Raw genomic sequence first — 19,486 nt, forward strand, 5'->3', positions numbered from 1 at the left:
TCATACAAAATTATAATACATAAATTAAAACTAAGAACAGTAAACTGATGTAAGGTGGCCTACCCTAAAAAATGAAACAAACAGATATAAAATTGCAAACAAAGTTAAAATTAACATTAACCTCCAAAATTCTGATTTGAATACTACAAATCAAAACCATAATAAATAGGTAGAAACTAGAAACACAGCTGATGTGAGGCAGCCTACTCTGAAAGATACAGAAATATAAAATACAAAACTTAATGAAGAGCAACTTTAACGCATAAAATCCTCAATAACAGAGAAAAAAATCTAGATAACTACAATTTTCAACTCTAACTGTGCATCCACGAAAAGCATGGATTTTGAATTGTTTGATACAGTTAGGGCAACAGCATTTCAAAGAAAACACATTATAATTATTCATAAAGAGCTTTGATGAGAAAGTTTTAAAAAATAAGCATTTTATAAATACTAGAGAAACTTTTAAATTATGCTACTAATACATTGATATGTTGCTGCTTTGTTTTCTCTTTTTTTTTTTTGAGACAGAGTTTTACTCTTTTTTCCCAGGCTGGAAGGCAATGATCTCTGCTTACCACAACCTCCGCCTCCCAGGTTCAAGCTATTCTCCTGTCTCAGCCTCCTGAGCAGCTGGAATTACAGATATGTGCCACCATGCTCAGCTAATTTTGTATTTTTAGCAGAGACAGGGATTCTCCATGTTGGTCAAGGCTGCTTGTCTCAAACTTCTGACCTCAGGTGATCCGCCCAGCTTGGCATCCCAAAGTGCTGGGATTACAGGCATAAGCCGCTGTGCCTGGCCCATTGTTGCTTTTCTTTCAAAATGGTAAGGCTGTAATCTAGCCTTTAGAAGAAAAGTCTTACATTTCTAAATACAATAACTATACATATTTTAAATAGAGTATAAAAAATTGATATATAAAATAAAATTGGGAATAAGTTTTGCTATTATTCAGGTAAAAGTTGAGGAAAATGGAAGAAAATGCTAGTAATAACATTGTGCCTAAAGTCGATGAAACATACAAGACAAATATTTTAATAAATTATATAATTTACATATAACGTATACATTTGAGAATGTTGTTTTATTTTATTTATGTATTTATTTTTTGAGGCAGAGTGTCACTCTGCTGCCCAGGCTGGTGTACAGCGGAAGCATCTCGGCTCACTGCAAACTCCACCTCCGAATTTCAAGTGATTCTCTTTCCTCAGCCTCCCGAGTAACTATGATTACATGTGCGTTCCAGCACACCTGGATAATTTTTGTACTTTTAGTAGTTGGGGTTTCACTATGTTGACCAGGCTGGTCTCAAACTCCTGGCATCATGATCTGTCCACTTCTGCCTCCCAAAGTGCTGGGATTACATGCATGAGAGACCATGCCAGGCCTTGAGCGTGCTATTGTAGAACTTTTGAAACTAAGATTACAGACAAATTACAGACATATGACAATTCAGAAAGTGAAAACCCAGTCATGATAATCTTCATGCTGAAGAAGACAGAGTCACAAAATAATAAGTGAGAAATAAGGTAAGAATTGGAAATTCAATGTATGTAGAGCAGTGTTCTAAGTTCCCCGATGGGAAAAGTTTTTGTAAGGAATCCATAAAACGATTACATACAATAAGCCACCCTACAGTAGATATTGTTGGCATACAGAGGTTAAATTTTTAAAATTAGATCCTGATAATAAAGAAGAATTCTCCATAAAATAATTTTCTTATATTTAACAAGATACTTTTGCACATAAAGATTTTCCATCAAATTTTTTTGTAGAATTATGTCTTAAACCTTCATAGGATGTGAAATTATATAGCAGAAAACATGTGTCGTCTCTCTTTGGTATTCCTGGAATTTCTTTTTTTATTGTGTAATCCCATTTATATGAAATATCCAGAATATGCAAATCCATAGAGACAGAAAGCAGACTAGTAACTGCAAAGGGATGAGGAAGAAAGAATAGAGAGTGACTGCTAAAGGGTGTAGGATTTCCCTTTATCATCACTGCTTCCCCCACAGTGGTGACAGTCATAACCTTGTTAGTAAACTAAAAACCAATGGATTGTATATTTCATTTATGTTTGTTATTAGAGGCTAAGGTCTCACTATGTTCCTAGGCTGTTCTTGAACTCTTGCCTCAAGCAGTTCTCCACCTCAGCCTCCCCAGCTGCTGGGATTACAGACATAAGTCACCATATCCAATTCTGATAATACACTTCAAAATTGTAAATTTTATTGTATGATATGTATATCTCAGCTAAAAAAAAAAAAAAGAACAGGGAGTTCTGTACTGATATGATATAATCTCCAAATATATTTAGTAAAAATGAGAGGTACAGAATAGTGAGTGCAATATACTAGTATATTCTTAAAAAATTTGTACATATATATACACACACACACACTGTCCAGGCATAAAACCTCTCAAAAGACATACGGGAAACCAGTAACATTATTTCCTAAAGTGAAGGATCCTGGAGTGCCTGTGAATATTGTGGTCTGGAAGGGAGACCTAACTTTTCAACATGCTCTTTTGTGCCTTTTAAATTTTGTATAGAGTACAACACTTCCCTTATTTTCTAATTTATAGAAAGAAAAAAAGGAATACTCTGATATTTATCTTTAGAAAAGGAATACTCTTTAGTCTTTAGTTTTATTTTAAGAGATCATCTGTATTTTTTTCTGTAATAAACTTAAAACATATCCACCCATTTTGTCAGATTTATTTATTCCTTAGCAATTTGTTTTAAAAGTACAGTTTTTGTCTCAATCCTTAATAATACTATATTCATTATATTTCAGATGTTTAGGTTTCTCACGGAGAAAAAGAAACACAGGCATAAACCTCTATACTATCCAGCTGCTAGTCCTGCAACATGATTTTAATAAAGTGTTGCTGATACTTGAACAATTTCTATGATGTCAGTAGAGTAATATCAACAAGAATGATTGTAAAGCAGCTGGCCTTATAAGTCAAGAGTTATAATATTTGATCCACTGTTCAATCCATTTCTAGATCTGATCTAGGTTATTTTCTTTTTTATTTATATATTTATTTTTATTTATTTATTTATTTATTTTGAGAGGGTGTTTCGCTCTGTCACCCAGGCTGGAGTGCAGTGGTGCGATCTTAGCTCACTGCAAGCTACACATCCCAGGTTCATGCCATTCTCCTGCCTCAGCCTCCTGAGAAGCTAGGACAACAGGCACCCACCACCAGGTCCCGGCTATTTTTTTTTTTTTTTTTTTTGTATTTTTACCAGAGATGGAATTACACCGTGTTAGCCAGGACAGTCTTGATCTCTTGGCCTGGTGATCCACCCGCCTTGGCCTCCCAAAGTGCTATGATTACAGGAGTGAGCCACTGCACACAGCCAATCTGATCTACATTATTTTCTAGCTCTTCTGGTATATTTCTCGGCAACTGATGCATGATTTCTTCCTTGTGGGATGTTGTGGCTTCTTCATAAAGATCTTGAATAATCTCACACTGAATATTGTCTGTTAGAGTCTTCTCATTACAACCCCTTGTTTCAAGTCTTTCATACAATACATTGGTATCTGTCCTCAGCACAAAAACTATATGAAACCAGCGTTTAGAGAAGAAATCAAAACCAGGGTGATCAACAATAACTACACCTTCTCTCATTTGGTTATCTAACTCATCAACTACTCTGTCTTCATCTAAAATGGGACAACCATACTCTTCAACATAGCCATCATACAATTGCTCTTCTCCAGATAAATCACCCACATCAATGTATTTCAATCCTGATATTCATGCAAGTTCTTTGCCTAGTGTGATTCTTCCACCCACTGTTGTACCGGTGGGAAGGATGTTCAGAAGCAATGATGGCTTGCCGTGAGGGCTCCGAGTGCCTGTTCACATGTCCTTTGCACTACTGTTCTTGGAATTTCTAAACCAAATCCCAATGCCTCCACAACTCCCTTCACACACATTTGACTTCAGACACCACATATTTATTTAAAAATTGCATAACATAGAGGTCTCCAGAAATGTGAACACATTTCCCCAGATTCTCAAAACTAAGGAAAACTAGTCAGATCATGTAGGTTCTTACAGATTCTGGGAGGACTTTGGTTTTCAGTGTGAATGCACTGGAAGATTCTGGGAGGGAGAAAAGAAGCCATAGAAGATTGAAGAGAATAGTAAGCATGGGACAGGAACATGTTTCTCTGTGACAGCAAGAAAAATAAAATTACACTTTTCTAAAACAACTTCCATTGGAATAGGGATGACTAAACCATACTTAAACTCTGGCTTTCTCTGTGACTTTTGGACCTATTCCATGTGTTACCTGCTCATTTATTTTCACCTTGCTTTGTATATGGCTGTTGCCTCCTCTCTTTCCACACTGCAGGAATTTTTTCTTTGCTACAGAATATCCACCAAAGTTTTTTTTTTTTTTTCCTTCCCCACAATAGTAATTGGGCTCACCAGAAAATGCCCAACTCCCAGCATCTTCCTCAGGAAAGAATTAACGCTGTAGTGTATGTGTTGAAATGTTTGTCTTTTGGAGAGATTGCCTAATGAATAGATTCTGTCTTTCCTGACATGGAGTGCTGAAGGACATGATGGAGTCATACAAATGACAGTTGTGTCTGATGAGAAGAAAGAAAATTGCAGCACTAGAGAAACTGTAATACCACAGAGAGTCAACTGGGGAAGACAATAGGTAATCCATCTAAAAACAATGAAACAAATTCCCTTTAACTGAGAAATACACACAGATCCAGAGAAGACATATCTGAGAATGCATCTGTGAAGCACCCAGAATCTATAGCCTGGCTGAGTGCTGTCAATATCCCCCTTTACTAAGCCAGTATTTGTGTGTGTGTGTGTGTATGTGTGTGTGTGTGTTTTGAGAAAGAGATTTGCTTTGTCACCCAGGCTGGAGTTCAGTGGAATGATCTCAGCTCACTGCAACCTCCATCTCCTCCGTTCAAGTGATTCTCTTCTCTCAGTCTCCTGAGTGGCTGGGACGAGAGGTGCACACCACAATGCCCAGCTAATTTTTTTTTTGTATCTTCAGTAGAGGCAGGTTTTGCTATGTTAGCCAGGCTGGTCTCAAACTCCTGGCCTCCAGTAATCTGCCCGTATCAGCCTCCCAAAATGCTGGGATTACAGGCATGAGCTACCATGTCCAACCATGCCAGGTTTTAAGTGCTACATTTGATGGATGTTGTGTAATTTTCCAGATCTTATTAAAAAATTACAAGGCATACAGAGATGGTGGAAAATACACTTCACTGGAAGAAACAGAATAAATATCCAGAAGTTGAATCTTAAGAAATGAAGATTTTTGCATATCTGATAAAGAATTAAAAATAATGAAACAGTCTCAGTGAAAAAAAATAAAACAAAAATAAACAATTGAATAACATTTAAAAATAATAAATGACCAAAATATGATATCAACAAAGAGATGAAACATTTTTCTAAAAACCCAACAGAAATTGTGGCATTGAAGGATCCAATAACTGGCATTTACAAACTCACTACAGAGACACAACAGCAAACAATGGAGCAAAAAAGGAATCAGGAAATTAAACATATATTATTCACAAACATTTAAGCCTGGAAACAAATTTTTGAAAAAAATGGAAAAAATAAGTGTGAAATATGAGACTTACTGGACACGATCAAGTAGACCAATATATTCAGAGAAAGAGTCTTATAAAAAGAATATAGGAAGAAAATGACATAAATCTTATTTAGGAGAAATAGAGGTCATGCTGAGACCCTTACACATTTCAGTGATGAAATAAAACATACCAGTAACCAAGAATAATTGATCTTGAAAACACTATACTTCAAAAATTAGAAAAAAAGAAAACCTTTCTAAGTTTAAAATAAAAAATCTAACGTTGCTTACTGCTAGAATAACCCTAGAAAAAAATACAAATGAGAGTCAATTATGTTGAAACATTAAATGATGCTGGACAGCATCATAAAACCATATGATAATATAAAGCTCTCTGTTAAATATAAGTATATACACAGATATAAAATTTGCTATTGTAATAATAATGGTGCATAAAATTCTTAAATATCTGTGAAAATACACACAATATATAGAGATATAATTTGTAACATTAGTAAGAGAGTGGGGGAAGTAAAAATGAGTATATTTTGTATGCTGTTAACTTGAAGTTGAAGGCAAAAGCTGTTTGCCTTGGGGAACTTAGCACTGGGCAAGGGATGAGACAAAGCTGCCATTTTGTCTCCCTTAGTTCTCCCATCTCCCCCACTCTGCATAGGGATTTTTCTTGGTCTGCAGGAATAGTCAATGTGGCCAGGTTCTGTTCTGCACACACAGACAGATGTAGGTAAGCATGGCGTGTATAGAGGGGGTCTGGGATTCTAAGAGGAATTAAATATTCAAAAAGTGGAAAACTGAGAATTTTGGGCATGATTCTCAGGGCTTTGGGCTGGGGAAACGGTAAGTCCTTTCTTCCAGCCATGCGGTTTCTCATCAGAGTTGCTGGGGCCTTCTCCCTGCAGGTGTCCCTTAAGGAGATGTTGCAGAAGATTTAGCCGGTGCTGATGGTCCATGAAGATCTGTGACACTGCACCTGCTTCTCACTGCACCTGGACAACAACATGCCAAACAACTTCCCAGGGCTGCAAAACAGTGAGGAGCTGCAGGGAGCTCAGGGCTGTGTAAGAGGGAAGGCTGGTTTGGAAGTTGGGTAGACGGCCTAGAGGAGGGATCCCAAAAGAAGGGCCAGGCAGCACTTCCCCACTCTTCGGAGGTCTTTGTGTCACAGATAAGCATGTGAATGTAGGATTCGAGCCCAGGCCTCCTTCTCAGCCCGTCCCACCAACACCTTATAACTTCATATCCCACAAGTTAAAGAACAGAGTTGTGATTCTAAAAAAATCAGGCAATACAAAGCCAGGCTTGATATCAGCCCAATAAAATTCTATAAAGATAAATGATGTCTTGGGAAAAAAAAACTTAAAAAGATTCACAGTATTTGAGTGCAGAAATCTGCCCAGTGCAGCACCAACTGCTGTGGTGAGATTCACCTGGTTGTAAAGCAAAATCTCTCATGTACTCATGTTCCCTGGGTAAAAGCCACTCATGTTCCCAGGGTCTACCTGCTTGCTAAGAGCAATTGTGGAAAAGATTTGGAGCTCAATGATGCCCATAATTGATCACAGAATCTTTTCTCTTTCCCAAAACAGCCACCATTAAAATTCTATGCAACCCATACTGGAAGATGGTCCTGAAGTTGGAGTCCCTGGGGAGTCCTCAGCACACCCCTGCATGAGGGCTGCCCAAAAAGGCAGCTCTAAATGTTCCATCTACCCAAGACACTAGTGCAAAAAAAGCAGTTAGCCTTGTCAGCTCCTCAAGGCCCATGAGTGCTTCAGAGGCATTTGGTAGAAGATTCTTTGTAAGAAAGGATCCCTGCCCACTAGCAGACAGGAGTGTGTGTTTGTGTGAGTGTGGGTGTGTGTGTTGAAATTAGAACCCCACCTTATGTGTTCATTATGGAATTTGAAAATGGAAGCCTAAATTTGAAAGTTAAAATCACCCGTGAAAGTATCTTACAAAATATTTTCTGTGCTAGATGTGATGTTTAAGGGTACAGGGCCCTGGTAACATCCTATTTCCCTCTCCCTGAAAGAGTTACACACACTATTCAAGGCCTGCTTCCACATGAACCACATCAAAGAGCAGCTTAAGGGCCTGGACCCATGTGCCACCTTCAGCAGGGCTGACTAAAGCTCCTTGTTCTTCCTGAGCATCTTCTCCAATGACCTTAGGGGTGGGGGAGACATTGGGGCCAAGATTGAAAAGAGGGGAAGGGAGCATGGAGACCAGAAGCTGAGGACCAGGTTTTCCCACCTGGAGGGGTCTGGCCTAGAGGCACTCAAACCAGGGTCAAATTTAGGTGGAGACAGCTGGCCTTGGGTGGCCCTGTGCTGACCACAGGCCTCAAGTCCCTCAAACAATAAGAAGTGAAAGAACGGCTTGGAGATGAATCTAACTGACTGTGTGCCACCTGAGAACATCTTTCTAGGGACCCAGGAGGAGCCACTGTGTCTCCAGAGCCATGACTGGAAGGTGGAATTCCCAAAGGGAACAAAGAAGAGGGTCCTCAGTGAGATGAAGAGCTTAATTCTACTTGACCATTCCTGAAGCACTTTCAGTGACCGAAAGTGCCTAGCATGAGCAGCTGGAACCCACTTCCTGGAAACTGCAAGATGCAAGGGGACTTCATGTACCTCTTTGTAATTACAGACAAGGACCAGAAGGGCCCCATCACTGCATCTGCATGGGGCTTTTACTGGATCCAGTGTCTCTGCCAGCTCCCTACAGACTCCTGGGATGTCACTTTTTCTGGGTCTGTGGACAGATAACCAGTGCATGTGCTCAGTGCCCACTTCCTCCTTGTAGGCCTACAGCCTATTGCTCAACCGCAAGCCCACCAGCCCTTGCTTCCTAAGCCATTCCCTACTGGAGCTGCTCAAGTACAACAGCCTGAACTTCACAAAACACTTTGTCATGCCATGAAAGAAAAGGTAAGTCTGCCTGGCTTGGTGGCTCATGCCTGTAATCCCAATACTTTGGAAGGCCAAAGTGGGTGGATTACCAGGTCAGGAGTTCAAGACCAGCCTGGCCAATACAGTGAATCTCTGTCTCTATGAAAAATGCAAAAATTAGCTGGGTGTGTTGATGCATGCCTGTAGTCCCAGTTGCTCAAGATGCTGAGGCAGAATTCTTTGGACCCGGGAGGTGAAGGTTGCAGCAAGCTGAGATCACATTGATTCACTCCAATCTGGGTGACAGAGTGAGACTTCTTCTCAAAAAATAATAAAATAAAATAAAATAAAGTAAAATAAAATAAAATAAAATAAAAGTATTGTCACTGTTTCATCTCCCCCGTCTTGTGTCAAGTTACAGATGCTTATGGGATGAAGCAGCCAGCCAAAACTCCAGAGCTTCTGCCCAAACTATCTGCCCCCACTGCTTGAGTCCCCTCTAGGGAGCTGTCCATGTGACAGGGGGCATCCCTGGGAGTGTTGGCCATTTGCTTCCATCTGACTTCAGGGCACATTCTCAGAGCAAGAAGATCCTAGAGGAGATGGAAGTCTTAGAGAAGAAGCCTATGGCAGGGTTCTGGGCTCGGTGGGCTGTGTATCTCCCCCTCCCCTGCTTGTCACAAGGTCCAGCACCACACACTCACTGAGGTCACTGCTCCATTGCACGTGTGCAGCTGGATGGCTCCCCAGGCAGAGGCTGCCATGGACTGTGTGCACACAGAGAATGCCTACAGCTTGAGGCTGTACTATGAGGAGAACATTCCTGAACAGGGGCATGCAGACTGTTCCAGCCCTCAGTGGGAACCCCCTTCCTCCTGGGTACTAGACAGAATTCCGTGCACTTTCCTGAAGGCTCCATGCTGGGTCTGTTCATTTGGAAGTTTGAGGCTGTCCATAGGGAGGTAACGAAAGAGACTTCTCCTCCATCTGGAAAAAAAATAAAAAAAAGAAGAAAGAAAGGAAAGGGAGACTTCTCAGAGCACACTGTGGGGCACAGGCTGAGCCCTTGCCTTCCTCCCTGGTCCCTCTATGGTCCCAGGACTGAAAAAAGGAGCTGCAGACAATGAGGGAACCACTCTGCAAGAACAGGCCTTAGTGGCTGCTTCAAGAAAGAACCACAGTCAAAGTGCTTACAGCCCCTAGTGACTGACTGGCAGCCTCAGGCCCACCTACCATCTGCAGACAGGTTTTCTTGCTGACAGAATGAAAACAAGGAAAACAGGAATGAGCCCAGCCCTCTCAGTCACCCTGAAGGTTGCCTGGTGTTCCCTGCAAGGCCTTCTAGCCTTCTGTTTCTTGGCAGACCACCCAAGCATCATTTTCTGGCTTTTGAGACTTTGATTCTCTGGAAGGAGAAGGCCCTACTTTTCACTAGGCTAAGTGGCCAGGGCCATCCAGCTCTCCCCCTTCAGTAACAACCAATGGGCTCTCACCTGGGCACACACTGCCCAACCATGGCCCTTCTAAGGCAGGACCTCATTTGTCTTACAGGTTCAGCTTACTAGGGCTTAAAAGTTATCAGTGCTGTTATTAAGATAGAGAAATTAGGGGGAAAGAGTTGCCTTGAAAAATTTCCCCTAATCTTACCTTGGAGAGCATCAGCACAGGTGACAGCTTAGGCAGGGTTGCTGAGGATGCTGGGGGAGAGTGCTCAGCCTGTCCAGCCAGCAGGTCATTTCTAGAGGTGGCTTATGTCCCAGCCCCTGAGAGAAGCAGGCAGACATCCCAGCAAGGAGCTGGGGTATGTAGACCAGGGCAACCCAGGCACACTGATGGTGGCTTGGCACTACCTCCCATCAAGAGGTGTCAACACAGCTGACCCTTGGAGCCAGGGGGTGATTTTCAATGTGTGCAAGGCAGTCAGTTCCATCAGCTGTACAGCCTTCAACACTCACTTCACCTTGGACATCTCACTAGAAAGCAGTGGGGACTGGCCAATGCAAAAGCTCTGCCAAGTGGGACGGAACATCATGGGGTGGGGGATCTGGGGCCGGTCTGCTCATCTGAGCATTGCTGCCTGAGGGTGTGCTCTGCAACCAAACAGTGACTGTTTTCATGTTTGTCTGTTCATTTATGGGTTTAAAATATCCTAATATTTCATTTATGGTAATTTCAAGCTTGTATTTGTGTATTTGTAAAAATTTTATTAGAAGAAAGAGGGCTTAAGACAACAATATTTTAGAAGGTCTTAAGGGAGCATAGACTTCATGTCACAACAGGTACTGTTGACCTCTTTTTGCTACCTTTGTGCAAAGTATATGCAGAAAGTGCAGCCAGAGGTGATGAGGCCAAGTGTCTAGAGAAGAGCTGCCTAGACTTGGTTCCTGGTCTGCAGTCAGGTGGACCCTGGCTGTGAGGTGATGCCCACCCTGGATCTACACACCACATCCCCTCTCCTGAGTAACCACCCAAGGCAGAGCTAATTAGTGGGCGAGTGATGGGCATCAGGCACCCCAATACCATCTCGGAAAATTTGAATGCCATCTGGGCTGGGGCTGTGGGGGGCAGGGGCTGAAGGCGCCTTGGCTTCTTATGGCACCACCCACAGATGTATCTGTCCTGTGCTGCTTCTCCAGCAGTCAGCTGCCCATGGTCCTGAGCCTGTCATGCCATGCCTGCTACCTCACACTGCTTGTGTTTGAAAAAAACATCCTGAGATTGTGCTGCTGGATGTGAGCACTGGCAAGAGGACAGCACCTTTGTCCTGGGGGATTAGGAGCTGACCTGATAGCTCCTGACTGCCTTTAGAAGAAGTAGGGGCTGGTGCTGCAATAAACAATGCCTCCCAAAAGATGTGTTGGCAATGGCTCAAGGAATATTTGATGCAGAGGCCTAAATGAAGACACATGAATGGAGTGTGTGGACATCAGTTAGCAGCTGGGAAACAGGTGCCTCTCAGGCCTCATCCTCCAGCAACTGTGGAACGTGCCCAAGCCATGAGTGTATACTCCTGGAGTGTATACATCTGGCTGCTGCTTTTGCTGCCACTATCCCCAGGCTCAATCTGGCTTATAATCTGGATTTAAATAGAAAAGATAAGAGGCTTTTCTGTGTCCTGGAATAGGAAGCCAGAGATCTGTGCTGGGCTGGCACTGGGTGCACATTAGTTTTGTGACAGGATGAGAGCTGCAGTGGTTTTATTAATCGTGATAGACCCGGCCTGGTTTTAGCTCTGAGTGATGGGGAGGGAGACAGCAGTGGTGGTCACGCAGACATCCACGTGTCCAATCCTGGCCTGCCTGCCCTCAGACATAGCAAGAGGCACCACCACAGGCCCTGACTTGCCTCCCTACTCCTTGAATGCCAGATGGGAATACCTGGAAGCTACAATCTGAATGTATCATCCTCCCAGTTTGACCTGAGCCGCCTAACACACAGAGGGGATGGGTGAGTGAAGGGCCTGGGGGAAAGCAGGGCTGGATCATGGATCCTGGTGGAAATTTAGAGATACAGGGGTGGTTGTCACCTCTCTGTGTAGCCCAGCTCCCTACCTGATCCTTGCCACACAGCCCCATCTACAGAGACCAGCTCTGGCAAGTTTGGGGATCCCTAAGGCTCCAGGCTGCTCCCTGTCACCCCCTGTCTGTGCTCCTTACCTTTCCTGCTGGCAGAGCCCAACATGGAGGGGGAGGTTGCCACCCTGTGAGCCTGAGGGAGCTGTGTCTGATGGGGGCTTCTGTCTGGTGTTTTGCATAGAGCTACTTATGAATATGGTCTGTCCAGATACCTTGCTTCAAACGAAGTGAGCATGAACTAGCAAGTGCAGAAACCCCACACTTGATAAATAACTTTTTCTTGTCTTTAAACCATCACATTTTCATTTCACATTGGAATAAAGTAAGTGAAACCTGCTACACCAGCCTCGCCCATGTGTTCTGTAACCAAGACTCATTTGGTTGTGACGGCTGTTGTCAGAAATGTTATGAAAAGAAGAATATGTATAAATTAGATCAAATGTAAAATTATGCTTATAATGTCATTTGTGTGGGAGATAAGAGGGTGGAGTAACAGGCACTCAGTTGGAGTTCACCCACCTGTCACTTACCAGGCTCATGAGTGTAGCTCTGGTGAACTTCACCTGACATTGGTGACAGAAGAGAAAAGGCCAGTATGAAGGCTAGGTGAGGGAGAGGTGCCAGGCTGTGGGGCTGTGCCCTGGGCATGCTGAGCCTGTTCGGTCACTGGACAACCAACTGCCTGGGAACCGGCCCTTGACACATGAGTTGAGGTAAGAGGATTGGGCAGCACTCTTCAGAAGTCACACTGTGCTGGGAGAATGGAGGAGAATCTACAAATGGCCATCCTAGGGTAGGTTTTAGAGTGATCTGGACACTCTTGGAGAGCTAATGAGATGGGAGGAAGGCAGTCCCCCAGGTGGACCTGACGACCGGAGCCCATGGTGCTTGGGGTGGGTGCTTGTGGGGGTGGCCTGTCCCTATGAGTGGAAGAGTTGAAAACTTTTACAGCTGGTGGCTGCTTCTCAGCAATCCCTCTGCAGAGTATTCAGGTCATCAGCCACGTGTATAGCTGAATGTCTTTTGAAGTATTTAGAGAGTGTTCTCTGTCTTAGAGTTTCCTTTCCCCTGGGCTTGTGCAGTGAACACTGTTCACACGGCTAACACCACTTCTTGAGATGCCTTCACCATGAAAAGCTGAGAATGGATTGGGTTTAGTTACCATTGTGCCTTCTCCTCACCTGAGAGGCCTATTTTCTTTGGTTAATTCCTTAAGTGTATTAGTGCTGTCATTCACCTTTGGACAACTCAAATGACAAGTGGCTGTTGTTTCATAAAAAAAAAACAAATAAAAGCTTTGAATGTGAAACCCTCATTTTCTCCTTCTCTTAGGTGAAAGATTTTATTTTTTTAAGAAGGGTACATAGTGGTATCCCAGCAGGTGTAGTGTGAGAACTGGCTTGTGCTAGGCTATGGTTTCAGTGTGGATGGGCAATTCTTCAAGATGGAAAACCAAGTCTCACTGAGTTGCTGGAGCCATACTCACCTTTCTCCACATCCCCCACTGTGGGCTTTCACTTATTTCCCATGCTTGAATTTTTTAACATACATATATTTTATTTTTAACATACATATATTTTATTTTTTAAACATACATATGTTATATATGTATGTATATAAATGTATATATGTATGTATATGTATATATGTATATATGTATATATACGTATGTATGTGTATATGTATATATGTGTATATATGTATATATGTATGTGCATATATGTATGTATACACATATGTATGTATATGTATATACATGTATATATGTATATATGTGTATATTTATATATGTATATATAATTTTTTAACATACATATATTTTATATATATAAAAATATATATATACACACACACACACACACATACACATACAGGTCTCACTCTGTCATCTAGGCTGCAGTGCAGTGGCTGAATCATGGGACCCTGCAGCCTCAAACTCTTAGGCTCAAGTCATGCTTCCACCTCAGCCTCTCAATTACAGGCAAGAAATGCTACACCCAGACAATTTATAAACTGTTTTCTAGAGAGTGAGCCTACTTATGTTGCCCAGACTGTTCTTGAACTTCCGAGATCAAGCAATCATCCCACCTTTCCCTCCCAAAGTGTTTAGATTGCAGCTGTGAGCTACAAAACTCAGCCAAAAATATATATTTTAAAGAACCGTTACAATCAAATTATGATTTATGATTGTATCACTGCTCTCCAGCCTGGGCACCAGAGCAAGACCTTATATCCAAAAGCAAAGCAAAATGAAACAAAAAAATACTTACAACCAAATTAAGCTTTGAATATTGTGTCATCTGTTCTGTGTCCGGCCCTGCCCTCCAAGCTACCACAGTTAAATATAATGGTTATTTTGAAAACAATTATATAGTATTAAGAAATTTCTATACGTCCTCCAGCTGTGAACAAGGTATTCTAAATGCAGCCCAAATATTTTCTCACCACTACCTTCAGAATCTAAACTAACAAACCAAATCAGGACACCTGCAGAGGACAGTTGGTTGTTTTCAAGTAGAAAGAGAATTATCCCTGTTGATAAGAGCAATACAGTGATTCTCAAAAACAGAAATCAGACTGAGATGCAGCACAGTCAGAGAACAACTACCCTGGAATAACCTCCTCACACAGAATGGTTGAGGAGCCTTTCTTAGATGAGCAAACTTGGGCAATATAATTCTTGCTTATTTATTCCCAGCCCTTGCTTCCCACCTGATTCCTAATGGCCACCTCAGGATGTGGTCAGCAGTGGGGCACAGTGTGATGAGAGAGGGGTTTAGAGATGGGACGAGGGTCATTCCTGCATTAACAAAATGCTTAAAAAGTTGTGAAAAATGTGTCCAAATGTTCTACTTCCTACCTTTAAATAGCTGCTAAGATGCATTGTGCAACAGACTCAGGAAAAGGAAATAACAAGTGCATTTCAAGTCTCAGCTCACTTCTTTATTAGCTATGATACTCTGGGCATGTGACTCCAACTATTGAAGCCTGTTTGCCTGTTCACCCAATACAATCCTAAGCAAAAATAACAAAGCTTGAGTCATCATGCTACCCAACTTCAAACTATATTACAAAGCTATAGCAGCCAATACAACATGGTCCAAGTACAAAACATATATCTAGACCAATGGAAGAGAACAGACACCTCAGAAAACACCACACATCTACAACCATCTGATCTTCAATAAACCTGACCAAAAAAAACAAAGGGGAAAAAAATCCCTATTTAACAAATGGTGCCGAAAAAGCTGGCTATCCATATGCAGTAAACAGAAACTGGATCCTTTCCTCACATCTTATACAAATATTAACTCAAGATGGATTAAAGTTTTTTTGTTTCATGGATGTTTTTTGAGATGGAGTCTCACGTTGTTGTCCAGGCTGGAGTACAGTGGGTTGATCTCGGCTCAGTGCAACCTCTGTTTTCAAATAGAAATGGAAATACCTTTCTAGCAATTCTCCTGCCTCCAGCTCCTAAGTAGCTGAGATTACAGGCATCCACCACTATGTCCAGATTTTTTTTTTGTATTTTTAGTAGAAACGGAGTTTCACCATGTTGGCCAGGCTGATCTCAAACCCCTGACCTTGTGATTCGCTTGCCTCAGCCTCTAAAGTGCTCAGGTTACAGGCGTGAACCAATGCACCTGGCTGGATTAAAGTCTTAAATGTAAGAACCCAAACCATAAAAACCCTAGAAGAAAACCTAAGCAATTTCATGCAGGACATAGACACGGACAAAGACTTCATGACTGAAACACTGAAAGCAATTGCAACAAAGAAAAGTTGATAAATTAGATCTAACTAACTAAAGAGCTTCTGCACTGCAAAAGGTGTCATCAGAGTGAACAGGCAGCCTACAGAATGGCAGAAAATTTTTGCAATCTATCCATCTGACAGAGCTCTAATATCCAGAATGTAGAAGGAACATAAACAAATTCACAAGGAAAAAAAAACACCACCATGAGAAAGTGGGCAAGGGATATTAACAGATTCTTCTCAAAAGAAGACATCTGACTGGGCGAGGTGTCTCGGGCCTGTAATCCCAGCACTCTGGGAAGCTGAGGCAGGAGGATCACGAGACCAGCCTGGCCAACTTGGGGAAACCTCGTCTGTACTAAAAATACAAAGAATTAGCTGGGCGTTTGGTTGGGCCTCTGTAACCCCAGCTTCTCAGGAGGCTGAGTCAGGAGAATCACTTCAAACTGGGAAGCGGATATTGCAGTGAGCTGAGATCCTGCCACTGCACTGCAGCCTGGGTAACAGAGCAAGACTTCATCTCAATGAATAAATAAATAAGTAAGTAAGTAAATAAATAAATAATAAAAGAGGCATTTATGTGACAAAGAAACATAAACCTCATTTTCACTGGTCCTTAGAGAAATTCATATCAAAACCACAATGAGATAACATCTCACACCAGTTAGAATGGCAATTATTAAAATGTCAGGAACCAGCAGATGCTGGTGAGGCTGTGGAGAAATAGACACACTTTTACACTGTTGGTGGAAGTGTAAATTAGTTCAATCATTGTGGAAGACAGTGTGACAATTCCTCAAGGATCTAGAAACAGAAATATCATTTGACTCAGCAATCTCATTACTGGGTATATACCCAAAGCATTATAAATCGTTCTACTATAAAGACACATGCACATGTATGTTTATTGCTGCATTCTTTACAATAGCAAAGACTTGGAACCAACCCAAATGCCCGTCAGTGATAGACTGGAAAAAAAAATTAGGCATATATACAACATAGAATATTATGTAGCCATAAAAAGATGAGTTCATGTCCTTTGCAGGGTCATGGATGAAACTGGAAACCATCATCCTTAGCAAACTAACACAGGAACAGGAAATCCAACACCACATGTTCTCATCCATAAGGTGAAGTTGAACAATGAAAAAACATGGACACAAGGAGGGAAACATCACACACTGCGGCCTGTCTGAGAATGGGCGTCAAGAAGAGGGACAGCATTAGGAGAAACAGCTAAAGCACGTGGGGTTCAAAACATAGATGGCGGATTGATAGGTGCAGCAGAGGGGCGAGGTGGCTCACGCCTGCAATCCCATCACTTTGGGATGCGGAGGTGGGTGGATCACCTGAGGTCAGGAGTTTGAGATAGGTGCAGCAAACCACCATGGCACATGTAAACTTATGGAATAAACCTGCACGTTTTGCACATGTATCCCAGAACTTAATTTAAAAAAAAAAAGGGGGCACTAAGGCTGAGGGGGAGTGGGGAGAGGGGCAAGAGTGGGGGGAGGGGCGGGAGTGGGTGGGCCCTGGAACTTTATCCAATCAGTGGCAGTGGCGTGGGAACCGCCCCATCAGGCATGCAGTTGGAGAGGAAGAGAGGGCGTGACTTCCAGCGTTTGGTGGGAACTTTTTCTCTCCCTTGCGCCGGAACTTGGGAACCGTCTCTCCTCTTCAGCCTTCTCCACGTTGGGAGCTCCAGGCGACTTCCTCACAGTCTCTGCTAATAGCCCTGCAATCTGCAGGTACTTGCTGATGCATAGCTAAGATACCAGGGCATCCCGCAAGCTGTGAAATGGTGAGTACGGGGGTTCGGCATCCCGAGAGAAGAGAGCAGGCTGTGAAACCGGCAGGACTGGCCTCTCCACAGTCAGCTCCCAGTCTCCCGTGCAGCTTGGCGGTCAGTCTCCTGTGGCCACAAGATCGTGGCTGGGCCAGCAGCGGGGATCCCCGAGTCCCACCTAGTGCAGTCCTGTCCTCTCCCTGTGCAGCGTTCTGCTGTGCGCCCACAAGTCCGAGTACTCTTCAGATTGTTCAGGGATGCCAGTGGGTCATAAGGGCAGAAACATGACTGGTAGTGTGCGTGGGAGTAGCTGTGGTCCCAGGGGTCTCCATTCTCTCTTGTTAAAAATTAAAGGGAGTTGAGCAGGGCGCGGTGGCTCACGCCTGTAATCCAAGCACTTTGGGGCCTGTAGTCCCAGCTACTCGGGAGGCTGAGGCAGGAGAATGGCGTGAACCCTGGAGGCGAAGCTTGCAGTGAGCCGAGATCATGCCACTGCACTCCAGCCTGGGCAACAGAGCGAGACTCTGTTTCAAAATAATAATAATCATAATAATAATCATAATATAATAATAATAATAATAAAATAAAGGGAGTCCATGTTAAAATGTTAACCAGTTTATTTGAGCAAACAGTGATCAGTGAAATGGAAAGCACCCAGCCATGATTTGTAGTCCACCCGAGGAGCATGCAGGAAAGGCTTTTATAAGGTACATAAGAAGGCAAGCCAAGTTCTAGAATTGGTTAGAGTTGGCTGGGCATGGTGTCTCATGCCTGTAATCCCAGCACTTTGGGAGGGTGAGGCATCCACACCACCTGAGGTCGGGAGTTCAGACCAGCCTAACCAACATGGTGAAACCCTGTCTCTACTAAAAATACAAAATGAGCCGTGCGTGGTGGCGCATACCTGTAATCCCAGCTACTTGGGAGACTGAGGCAGGAGCATCACTTGAACCCGGAAGGTGGAGGTTGCAGTGAGCGGATATCGCGCCATTGCACTCCAGCCTGGACAACGAGAGCAAAACTCCGTCTCAAAAAAAAAAAAAAAAAAAAAAAACACACACACACACAGGGCAAATACACGAACTAAATGGTTTCCAATAATTCCTGAAGCTTTGCGAAGTCCATGTTTAAAAAATTACGTGTATGGGGACTGGCCCAGTGGCTCCTGTCTGTAACCCCAGCACTTTGGAGGGCTGAGGCAGGCGGATAACAAGGTCAGGAGATCGAGACCATCCTGGCTAACACGGTGAAACCCCGTCTAGACTAAAAACACAAAAAATTAGCCAGGGGTGGTGGCAGGCGCCTGTAGCCCCAGCTGCTAGGGAGGCTGAGGCAAAAGAATGATGTGAACCCAGGATGCTGAATTTGCAATGAGCCGAGATCGCACCGCTGCACTCCAGCGTAGGCGACAGAGCAAGACTCCATCTCAAAAAAAAAAAAAAAAAAAAAATTACATTTATGGATATATTTCCTGACCCTTAATTCTGTTACATTAATGTGTATATATTGATCTTTTATTCTACAACTTTGCAGAATTTGATTATTAGTGTTAACAGTTTTATTATTACTTAGGATTTTAATTATATATATAAAATTATAACATCTATATGTAGAAATAAGCTTATTTCTTTTCCAATTGGAATGTTTCTTTTCTTGTATTGCTCAATAATTCTGACCTGATTTGTATTGCAATTTTGATCAGAAGGGATGAAAGCAATTATCCTTGTCTTGTTCCTGATCTTAAGGAGAAAGTTTTTAGTCTTTCACCATTGCATGTAGTGGTAGTTTTGAGCTTTTTGTAGATACTTTTTTTTTTTATGTTGAGGAAGTTTTAGTCTATATCTAGTT

This window comes from Pongo abelii, chromosome Y (genome assembly GCF_028885655.2).
Source record: "Pongo abelii isolate AG06213 chromosome Y, NHGRI_mPonAbe1-v2.0_pri, whole genome shotgun sequence".
Classification (NCBI taxonomy): Eukaryota; Metazoa; Chordata; class Mammalia; order Primates; family Hominidae; genus Pongo; species Pongo abelii.